This window comes from Panthera tigris, chromosome B3 (assembly GCF_018350195.1).
Source record: "Panthera tigris isolate Pti1 chromosome B3, P.tigris_Pti1_mat1.1, whole genome shotgun sequence".
Taxonomy (NCBI): Eukaryota; Metazoa; Chordata; class Mammalia; order Carnivora; family Felidae; genus Panthera; species Panthera tigris.
The window spans coordinates 126,320,429-126,332,931 of NC_056665.1; positions in this window are offsets into that span (position 1 = coordinate 126,320,429).

Consider the following 12,503-nt stretch of genomic DNA (forward strand, 5'->3'; position numbering starts at 1 on the left):
GAAAGAAAAGAGATGATGTGCCTTTGCAGAGTTCTTCTCCCTAAAGTTAAAACTGAGAAAACATAAGTCCATATATTTTACTCCTCTGGGAGAAGGACAGAGGAGGCCAGTAAAATCTATGGCATAGTCTGGCTTACTTTGGCATTTACTTTTAAGCCTGAGGTCACATTTCTCTGATGAAATGTTCCAGGGCCTTCCTTAGAAATGTAGACTATCTCATCGTGGCCTAAATATGTTATCTCACTTTTCATTTATTTTGCATTAGTCGTCTCTATTGACATTCAAGCCATAATGAAGAGATATCCTCACTCCAAGTTGTATGTGTGGGTAGAGGGGTGTTCATGTGTTGTTTGTCCTAGAAGACTTCCAGTTGCATTCCTGCACTCACTAATTCTGTCAATCACCAAATATCTATTTGATATCCACTGACATGCTTACTGCTTCAGAGAGTGTGGATAACAAGACAAAGGAGGGTTCCTGAACTTCTGAACCCATACAGCTCTTTGTGTAACACAGCCTAACATGGTGAAGAACTTAGGACACCACATCTCCTCCACACACATGGATTTAGTCCTGCACAAGACTTCGTTTTTCTCCTCCGGTCTCTCTCCTGCACTTGTAATCATGCATGAAAAGACGTATCTTCATCTGCTTCAGAACAAGCAAAGAAAGAAAAGAGGGTGGGTCAACAGCCTTTGTAAATATCACTTGGTTTTAAGCTCTTCAGGAAATGCTGGCATAAGCCCTCAACTTTGTGTAGCCCTAGAATCCTCCAAATGACTTCTGCTTCAAAAATGTGTATCTTGGAAAGTAAACTCATTCTGTAGCTATTTGGTATTTGTTACATCTTTCCATATCTACTTCCACCACTTTTTAAAATTCATTTATTTAACAAATATTTACATGTTTACTACAGAACATGGAACAGAAGAAATGCTTTGCCCTACAGGCTATTTTGCAGTTTTCAACTACAATTAGTAGAGTAATCCTGAAGATAGGACTTTCATTAGAACGACAGGGGTGGAAGAGAGATCGCAAGGGTTTCAAAGGCAAATAAAAGAGGAGTGAAGAATGGAACCATTAGGTAGACCCCAACGGTTTAGCCAAAGACGAGACTTCAGCCTTCTAATGAGTACTGGGCTACATACATGTCATCACTTTTCTTCAGCTGACCTGCTCTTGGTCCTGAAGGTAATTTCCCCCTAGCTCTATGCCTCACTTCTTCCCTGACCCCTGCCTTGAGTGATCAGGATACTCTAGCCTAAGATCTGCCGTCTCCTAAACTAAAAGAAAGAAAAATAAGCTCCTGTCCCTCAAGTTTCTCTATTTTTATTTCATCCTGACTTAAAATCCCATGATTCTGTGCAAGGAAAATGGGAATCTGACCACCTGCTTCTACCTCATCGCAATTTACTCATTGTCAACCCTCTGCCTTCACTGATATTTAATTGCCAACATGAGGAATGTATTCAAGAAGGCAGGCTTCCCAGAGGAGCTTTCGCCAACCTGCTTCAGATCTCTTGAGTCACTTGGTCCTATCTTACAGTATTCTAAGTTTCAGTTAAATGTGTTTAAAATATTTAGACAAGAGAACAAACGGAGCAGTTTAAAGCATGTTTACAACACAGTGTCATTCTCTTACTTGGAAAAGGAAAGACATTTCAATATTGTCTTAAATAATGAGTTCATGTTAATCCAAGAATAACAGTGGTTAAACATTTGCTTTTCCATAGCTGAAATGGCCTCAGGAGATTATCTAATTTAACGGGCACCTTTAGGTGATAATGTAATTCTCACATTTTACAGAAATGCCTCAGTGGAGGCAGTAAAGGTTAAATGTTTTGCTGAAGGCCACAGCAGGGGTTTCTAGCAATTGAGGGTTCGGGGACCCTTTTTCCTTTTTTTCCTAGTCATCATTCTAACTTTCTTCTGGAAAAAACTTGTATTATGACCTCAGACTGACTTATTTCTTACACCTCTTATGAGCTACATAGCTTTCCACAAGCCACTTAATGTGTTAGCGTAAATGTCCTTGTTTTGTAAAATGCAGAAAACAGCTATTTTGAAGAGATGCTACAAGGAGACTGCATATGTAGACCCCTTTTGAAAAAGATGCCCCCCAAATGATTGTCATTTTCACATCATTTAATACACAGTATTTACTGAGTACTTAGACTATGAAACAGTACCAGACACTGGGGAAATATGGATAAAAGATGCGGCCATGTGTAAGAAGAACTCAGTCATGGAAGGGGAAAAAGCAATCTATAATTACAATGCAATACAAGGTGAAATTTCCTTAAGAGATGTCCTGAATCCACCTGAGAGGAATCAACCCAGTCTGTCTCAGCTTCTATTTCAATAGCTGCAGTGAGAGCTAGACATGGGAGCAGGAACCTTTTAAGAATTTTATGAGATTCCACGTGCAGTAATGGAGTGAGTTGCTTCACCTTTGGGTTCATAAAGGTCAACCACTTTTCAGGGGTTCCCACTTTGTCCCAGACAGAGAAGTCTCGGGTGGATGAATGGCCCCTACTTGTTCTAGTTGAGCAACGCGGCTGGTTAATGACTTGTGGCAAATCGATATTTACACCCTCGAATTTTACCAAGGTCGCCAAAACCAGGGCTCTTATTTGAGTCAGTCTTGCTAAGAAGACTGCTTTGCCTCTGGGTAATGTATTTCCATAATCTCCTGACCTCAATCTCACTGGATATTCAGAGAGACTCAGGCAAAAACCCACAATTCCTCCAAGTGCGTGTTTACTCTCTAGTGCTATGTCCCTCTGCCTGAGTGACTGGCACCCCTGAACTGTCCTTTTTTTTATCACCTGCAGGTTGCACTGGCATTTCTGCTTCGGACCATCAAACTTTAATACATCATGAGGACCCCGAGCCAACCCAGGAAAAGTGTGCCCTTTCTGGTCCAGCACCTGTCTGTTTGCTCAGCTCCATAAACTGCTGACTTATAAGAGCTACTCACACAGCGTGTGAGTAATCCAATTATTGAAGCTTAGCTGGGAGGGCTTATCCCAAACAAAGCCATGTCCGCTGGCGTTCAAAAGAAAGGGGGCAGGCAAGAGGAGAAGGCGAGTCAAAAAACTTCGGAGCTACCAGAGCAGCAGTGTAGAGTGAGTGATTAAATTCTTTTTGTCTTTTCAATCAGAGCTTTCACATAAAGAGTAAAGAGCATCTCTACTTGCTGCAAATCTGGCTGTCTTGACAGACGGATTTAATTCGGCCTCGCTTTCTGCCTGATGTGGAGTGACATGCAATACAGGCTGGTCTGGCGTATCAGATGGATGAAATTGCATGTGGGGCTTTTCAGCTCCCACCTCCTCCCTCTTGTCTGATCTTAGGCAAGAATGGAGGTGCAAGGTACTGCATCTGGGTCCTAGGAATGAAGATGGCACTTTCTCTCCAGAGGCAACTTGGCAAAGCACAGGGTAGAATTCAACTGACAGGTGACATTAGTGCTCAGCTTTGCTCCGCAGTTCAGAGAAGTGATAAAGAGCACAGGTTCTGAACTGGATTCTGCCACAGCCCCACGAGGCAGCCTTAAGAAAATATACCTGCTAGCCTTAGTTTCCTCATCCCTAAAATGGGGCAAATATTAGTTCATACCTCACAGGACTGTAGTGAGACTAATTCCTACCCTGTTCTGGGCAAATTGTCTGATGCAAACTGTGTTAACACTTCATTAGTGTTAGCAATCAGTGAAGTATGTTATGATGTAATAATAATAATATCAATAGTGTGCACCATTTCATGGTTCTTAGATCAAAACAATCTAGGCATTTCAGTGATACTATCCTACAGATTAGGTTGGCCTGATGAAAACTATAGCTTTGACCTGTAGAAAGCCATCAGATTGTGATGCTTTATTTAACATGAGCAAGATTAGCATTTTGCAGCAGATTCTGTGGGGCCTTTAACTATTAGCCTAGGAAGAATCAGAGATCTCTCGAAAACGGGCACGTTAGCAGCTACTGTGATAGCTCAGCTAGCAATGTGGGTGGAGACCTGGTTGACTGTAGGAACAAATGATTGCTCACTGTTGGGCTCCCCAGGAGAAAGGAGAGAGAGGAAGGGGAGAAGCTAACTTCCCGGTTATCTCCTGACTGTTCATCCACAGTGCTCTGTAAATGTCACAACACACACCTGTAGGGAAGGGTTGATACCATAGCAAAGGAGAGTATTATAAAGTCTAGAAGTCAACGTGAAACTCTAGCCATTGTGTTCTTTTAAATCCAAAGGGGAAAAACAACTTTGAGAAAAATACATTTTTCTGCCTCCTCATGTTTCTGCTTTCTTTAACTGGTGTAATAAAAGATTCATGAATTGAGCAAACTAAATAGAAAACAATAGACACAACACATGAATTTGTGTAAGAATTGTATGACAATATCTATATGTAATATGCATGCTTTACTGGGTGTGTGTGCCTTACATGTATGTAATTCAGATGTCTCCACCTCCTCTGGCCTTCTGGGGTCATTGTTTCCTGTAATACCTGCATTCTGTTCACCCTGGACATTCAGAAGCCTGCTCAGGTGGGCTTGCATGTTGCAGCAAGTGGCCCTATGACTTTCTGCCCTTAATTGTTGGGAAGCTTCCAGTGGCTTCTGCCTTCCTTTCTCCCTACACCACTGCTTTCCCCACTTGCCGCCTCTGTTCCCTGCTTTTGCACAACACACATCAGCGAACGGTTCATTAATGAAAAAGACATTTACTGAGACTTGTAAACAGTCCAAACAAGGTAACAGTCTCAAAAATCACTGTCCTAAAATACCTCAATTTTTTCTAATATGACAAACTTGTACCATCTTTTCCTCTAACCTTCTACTTGCCGATAAGTTACTGGAAATTCTCTCCAATTGTCTAATTGGATCTTTCTTTCCTCTTCTTCTCCTACTGCCTTCCTCCATTACCATCACTGTCTTCACTTCCATTTCTAAGAAAGAATTAAATCCGGGGCACCTGGATGGCTCAGTTGGTTAAGCATCCCACTCTTGATTTCGGCTCAGGTCATGATCTTATGGTACCTGGTTCGAGCCTCACATCAGGCTCTGTGCTGACAGCATGGAACATGCTTGGGATTCCATCTCCCTCTCTCTTTGCCCCACCCCTGCTCTCTCTCTCTCTCTCTCTCTCTGTCTCTCTCTCAAAAATAAACATTAAAAAAATAAATAATTAAAATCCTTGTTACTTTATTATTAAGTGTATTTTAGCTTATTTCTGTCATGGTCCAGAACTGCATGTGGGTATTTTAAGACTCACTAAAGTACTAGGCAAACAATGAGCTCATCTATCCTGGGTTTCAAACAGTCCCCTCTTTTTCTTTCTTTCTTTCTTTCTTTCTTTCTTTCTTTCTTTCTTTCTTTCTTTCTTTTCATTCTTTTTTTTTTTTTAAGTCATGCTGTGGTTCTCATTTCTAAGAAAGCATCCTTCCCATCCAAGCAAATCCCTGAGACAATGTGTGGATGTGGAAAGATCTCTTTCACTTACAAGAATGCAATATATGTGTCTATGACAATGGCAACCCCTAACACCTGTGGAGAGCTTTCCGCCTGCCAGGCACTGAGCCAAATGCTTTATTTGCCTCAATTAGCAAATCTTTGCAAAAAGCTTTGGGGGGAAATGCGATTGCATTTCCCATCTTACATTTGAGGAAATGGAGACTTGGAGAAGGAAAATAATTAACTAAAGGTGATGGTGATTAAGCTGGGGACGAAGCCCAGTGGGTCTGACTTGGGACCTCTCATTCCTGTCACTGCACTGCTCCCTGTGTGTTACACCAGGGGAGAATGAGTGGGCAATTCATAGCAATCCCTGGCCATTCACAATGGACTCAGCCTTCCCTGCATCCTAAATATTTGCTCTTTGTTTTCTGACTTTGGTACAGCAGGTGCAAAGAGGACTAGAGTCATAGGTTCAATAGATACACAACATTAGGAAATTCTGTTAATATATCTGGGGCTCATTATTTTTCATCTCAACATTGGGGGAACAATAACTTCCCAATACTCTCCAATGTCAGGAAACACAAAAGTTGAGTTTGAAACAAAAATACGCAAAATTTCCTCAAAGTTGAAAAACTCTACAGAAATGTTTTCCACAGGCTCATTATATTATTACTATTATTATTTTATATAGTTGCTTATATCCATGTGTGACTGCAAATGACTAGCCTGATCATTTCCCTATGTCTCCAAGGCTGATATATTTTTTAAATTGCCATTCATTTTATATCAAATTTAGCAGAATGTAAAAGATTTTCAGACTAACTTATGAAGAGAAAGTTACTTAGGCATGGTTTCCTTCGATTTAATATCATTTTAAATTGCATCAAACACTCAGTAAGGGGCACCATTTATATTGGTCCCCGTGGAAAGACTGAGAAGAGACTGGTACCAGAGAAGTGCCTGGCTCTCTATTACTCATATTTTTGGTAACTAGCCCACAGAAACTTCAAGTGTGCAATCAGGCTTTGGGCTGATCTGTAGCTAGCCCCTACATGCTAGAGTCTTGGATTCTCCCTGCATACTTTACTTTCATGGATGAATTTCTAAGCAGATTCATTATCAAACATCTGCCAGGGTCACTTTGAGGATGATGTGGGTATTAGTGCTAAGTTAGCATCGAAAAATCAAAGACAGATGCCCCTTTTTTATTTTAAAGGAAAATGGGTTTTTTATTTCCTTTAAAAAAACTAAGATCATAGGACTTGATTTTATTTCTTTTTAACCAATCAATTTATCCCTCTGCTTAGGAAGCAGAGAATAAACCCCAGAATTCAAGCCCAATAAAAGCCATTTCAAGAGTATGTCTATCAAATACACTATCCTATGTCTCTAAGGGCCATATGTACTAACTGTAAAGCTTTCTTGTTATTCACATAAATGTACTTATCAGATGATACACCTAGTAGATAGAAACACTGCTAGGTTCTGGGGTACCCAATGTCGGTATCACTTGTGGTAGCTAGAACTACAGAGTGGCCCAGAGAGGATGGCAAAGCACCTTCACCAGCTGGTGACATAGAAGACCTAACTTGGGCCCATGTGCCAAACCACAAGGCAATAAAGGAACAATCAAGGTTATCTATTTAGCAATATTTTTCCCTCACTGTGTACATTACCTGCTACTGAGCAAAACTTCACTCAATAGTACAATTAATAAATTTAATAAAACAATGATTAAATCAATAATAAATGAATAAAATGAAAGGCAATTCAGTCTTCACTTCAACTTTCCACTTTTAAGCTACATCCATCCCTTTTATAATTTCTTCTCCTCTTTGCTTCCCTTCTAAAAGAATCCTGCAGTTTATTTAAAGCAGACAAAGCAACACACACACACAGACACACACACAGACACACACACACCTGGGGTAATTAGGCAGAAAAAAGAGCATGCTGGGATTTGTGCAGTAGCACGTATGCCTTTTATAATGACCTTGGCTTCACCCAAAAGTACTTAATAGAGCAACTGCCATCACTATTCAGTCTTACATAAACCAACCCAGGTAAAGAACTATCATGTATTATCTCAGCTGTTAGTCTCAAAATCTCTACTTGCCCATGGCTGAAGGCAGGGGTATGACTCCAGCAAGGGCTATTCTTTGCTAAAGACAATATTGAGAATAATGAATGTAAAGGTTTGAACACAGAGGACGTGGCCCTTCCTCCTCTGGCTTTTACACATACCATCATAAGTATGACATGCACACACAGGTCACTTCTCTATTACAATTTATTCTCAGCCAAAGGGCTTTAAGAGGGAAAATGCTCTTTAATGGGATTTTCTAGAAGTGCTTAAAGACAAAGAAATCTGAGCTGGTAACTTGTTTCAGAGGACTGCAGAATAGTTAGCAATGGCAAATATCTGTTCAAGGTTTTTTGTACTCTCCTTGGAAATGTCTTAGGGTCTTTAGAATGTTCAGATGTTTAAATAGAGAAATATATATTTGTATATTAGAAAGTAAAAACATATGTATACATATTATATATTGTAGATTATATGGATGTGTATTATATATAGTAATAGATATTATACATATACATTTATAACATATAGAAGGTAATATGCACATATATGTACATTTTTACTTATATTTACATATATAACATGTTTTTAGTACTTTAGCAAATTCTAGACTCTTTTGTAAGTTTTGTAAATGAAGGCATGTTTGTTTTACTGTAGTAATTCTGGTAACTATACTTTTTATCTATAGGCATCTTCCATATTTTGGAAGTTGGTGTTAGGCCACTTCACTTTTATGAAAGACCTACATCATGACTTGTTTTCACTAACCCAAAGAAAATCCAGAGAGTTTTTCAGGGGCGCCTGGGTAGCTCAGTCGGTTAAGCGTCTGACTTTGGCTCAGGTCATGATCTCAAGGTTCCTAAGCTCGAGCCCCACGTAGGGCTCTCTGCTGTCATCATAGAGCCTGCTTCAGATCCTCTGTCCGCATCTCTCTGCCCCTCCCCTGCTCCTGCCCTCTCTCTCCCTCAAAAGCAAACAAACATTAAAAAAAAGAGGATTTTCTATTTTGTGGATCAGGGCAAGAAGTAAAAGCAGTGTTCAACCTTTGTTCTGCAGTGAGCCGTGATAGAGGCAGCACATACCTCCAACAGTGAGAGTGGTACCACCAAGCTCCTTCCCGGAAACTACATCAGCATCTCAGCATCAAGCTGCCAGAGCTTTGAGCTCTGTCTGTGAGCATCTGTGCTTTATCTCCATATATTCGGAGATCTGTAGCAAGATGTGTGCTAAGGTATCAGAAAAACCTAAAAGAGGTTATTTTTGGGGTCTGGGAATGCTCAAAATTCTTTCTGTGTAAATTAATGGCAATTTCTTCTTTGCTTTACATTATTTCTGCTTACAAAAGTTTTCACAGGTATGTTCTACTCTTGGATAGCAAGAGAAACTGGTAACCATTCTTTATTAGTTTTTTCTAACAATGGCATTTCTTTTTTCCACTTGATCTTTCCCCATTTCTTGTGTTCTAGGGAAGCAGTCAATCATGGAGCCCAACACCCCATGGCTATATAGTGGGGGTGGGTAAATGAGCCAGGACCAGCCATTGTAACCCGTCCCCTAGACTGTTCACAGTGACACCCAGCATGCACCTCTGAGCTGGGCTGGTCAATCAGACTCCTCACTTGGAATTTCCAGTCTGAGACTTGAATGGCCACTGTCTTCTCTACCTGTGGAGAGACTGTATAAAGCATGACACTTCAGCGAAGAAAGACAGAGACGTATGATCCTTTCTTTTTCCTGAATCTTTGCATTACATTTGACTGAAAAAAAGCTGCACATCCACTTATAGGAGCCACAACAACTGAAGGAACTGAGAATAGTATCTTGGTAATAATTGAACAAGATGGAAAGTTCTGTGGTCTTGGAGGTGAGAATGAAAATGTCTTCTTTATTGAGAAAAGAGCTTAATAAACTTGTTTGAGGTAAGGCAGCTTAAGCTAAGATTTCCGAGTGGAGAGCAGTTACTCTGCACAAAGGAGAAAACCGTGCAGGATGTGGAACACTCAGGGAAGGAGGGTATTAAGAGAATATAGAGAAAGTAGGAAGGAAGGAAATGAGGAGAAGATTCCAGTGAGCACAAGGAGGGTCAATCACACATGGCTTACCCTGCCCTCCTCTCCCTCAAAGACACACTAATGTCCCTAAAACCACTGGAGTTTTGAGGTACGTGTACTTTTGTATAAAATGATGAGGGGGTGATACCTTCACTACAGAGGAATGAGAGACAACAAATGTAGCATAAGTTGTTGCTTATCCTTGACCATAAAATCATAAGTCTTGGAAAGGAAACAGAATATTTGGGAAGAGATTTGGATTTTTATAGACTATGGAAGTAATTCCTAACTAATTAGAGATTACCAAGAGTTGAGTATGTACCAGCTGACCTACAGGTTAAAGTTATAAACTGAAGGAATAATACTCTGAATACTGGGAAATGAGTTGGGCAGCATATTCCTCATTTTAAGAAACATCATTGTCCACAGGCCCATTTCCAGCATTGTCTACCGGTATCAGGTCCTTTGAAAGCCCTCATAAATAATGATGGTGTAGACCCTGATAATGCCTGCAGCTTTTCAATCTTAAGTGGCTTTGAGGATGTTGCAAACAGATGATAAGCTGTGTTCTGGACAAGAAATTCAGACTTCACAGTACTTCACCAAATGTCTATGTTCTGCTCCTTAACACTGGTGAAGATTTGGAGCTGTCTTCCCCGACCTCCTCGTGCACACCTACTCTCCCCTCAAAGTGCATGCTTAGTCAAAACTGAGCAGGGAAAGGCAGATCTAGGGAGGGTATATCACTGTCAAAATGCTGGGCTAGTAGAACCTCCCCTTTCCTCCTCCCACTAAATGGATCCCACTATATCACTATACCAGCTTCCCAACACATTTTAACGGGGCTGAAGGATTTCATTATATGGGGAAGCAACACTCTAAAAGGAGACTGAGCTTCTGGGTGTTGTATGTAAGTGATGAATCACGGAATTTTCCTCATGGGACCAAGACTGCACCATATGTTAACTAACTAGAATTTAAATGAAAATTTAAAAAATAATAATATACAATAAAAAATAAAAATAATTAAGCAAAAGGAGACCAAGCTTGGTGAGAGAACATTTTCTTTAATAAATCTGATTGCTCAGCTCCTACTAGCTCTGAAAGGCCCTAGAATCTTCTCCTCTTTCTCTGCTTTCACCCATACTCTGTTGGATCTTGAACTCCTTTTCTCAGCACAGATGCCATGTCTACATATGTAGTAAGAACTCAGAATTTATTATTTTGCTAAAATGTACTTTTCCCAGGAGTTTGCCTGCTATTTCTTCTACCTTCTGTATTACCAAATTCCCCTCTCCTTTATTATTTCCATCAGCATTCAAAGATGCAGTCATACTCCCTTACTTAGTTTCCATGTCTTCTACCTGCTCTTTGCTATTATTTTGCCCTCCTGTAGAGAAGAGCTCCCTGAATGGCTTGTCTACACCAGCTGCTTCAATTGTTGCATGTGCCATTCCTGTGTTAGTTCACTCTGAACAGGTTTCACCCAACATCATTCAAAGTACCACTGATTTCTATCCTATGTAATCTTTTTAATTATTGGTCTGTTCCTTACTAAGCCCCTTCACAGCATTAGTCAGAGTTGAACAATCCATAACCTGTAATGGAGAGTATTAATAATGGCCTGCTCACACACATAATTCTAGCCATTGTCACAGGGTTGAGGATCCAATGAGGCAGCACATGTAAAAATAATTTTTAAAAAGTAACCATTAGGTACACATTAATTTACTCAGAGAATTATACAAAATCCAGTTTACTGGAAAAAAAATCCATTTTATTGGGTTGTTTTAAAAGCTAGCACAGCTGAAGAAATACAGATGACCATATGTTATCCCTTGATCTTTATAAACTCTCATCTTTGGCATGAGATTTTATTTACTCTATTTAAGTAGGAGCCTTAATTTTACACAATTTATAATTGTTCTTTGCCTCATTCCCTTTCTGGAAAGCAGTCCTATAATGAAAATCATAGAATATGAAGATGAAAATTGAGATGGTCTATCCCTCAGAAAAGTCTGTATCAAGTGTATTGTTGTAATTTTATGCTTAAGCCTCCATTCCCATTCTAGTGGCCCCAACACTAATCTTCAAATTCCTACACTTTGAAAAATAGAGATGTTCCAGTTGGAAGGACACTCAAGAACAAAGAGTTTGAGTTTCTTAGTCTGTTGATAAAGATTTGAAGTCTCAAAACAAACTACTAGTGAGTTAGAACCACTATGACTCGTGGATTGTTCTGTGAACCTTCCCTCCCTCTGCCTCCAGGCTGCCCCTCCTAAGTGCCTCGATGTCAGAAAGTTTGGGGTATGGTAAGTGACTATGGTGGTGTATTGAATAAAAATAATTTTCAAAGTGGATTCTGGACTAGACTCTTAAGCCCATCCTGGTATAACCTTATTGCTTACCTTAAAGTGATCAACACTTATACCAAATTCTTTCTAAAAGTGATCAACCCTTATATTAAATTCTTTCTAAAATCAAGTGTATAATTTCAGATGTTGTGGAATAAAAGGGCAGAGGTGGAGGAAGAGATTGCATGTGATTTCTTCTTCCACCGCCACTTCTAAGTAGGACACTCTCAAGATTCATTCATTTTCTTCTTTGGAACAGATGCAACTGAGATTGAGTGATATTCACGGCCTCTTTACGTTGTGACTTGTTTACACAGGTCGCCTATGTTTGGTTACCTTCCTTGTTGTCATGTGGAAAATTACTGAGTTAAATCAGTTTCAAATTATCAACGGGAAAATCCACCTCTGACTGATGTTTCAACCCTGTTTGCTACTTGTGCCCTGCTTCTGTTTGTATCTAGCTGATCCCTAAAGATTTCTACCAAATAAGAGGGCTATTAATCATTGACTAATTTGCTCCTAAGATCTACTTGTGGACGTAAGTTATCTATAA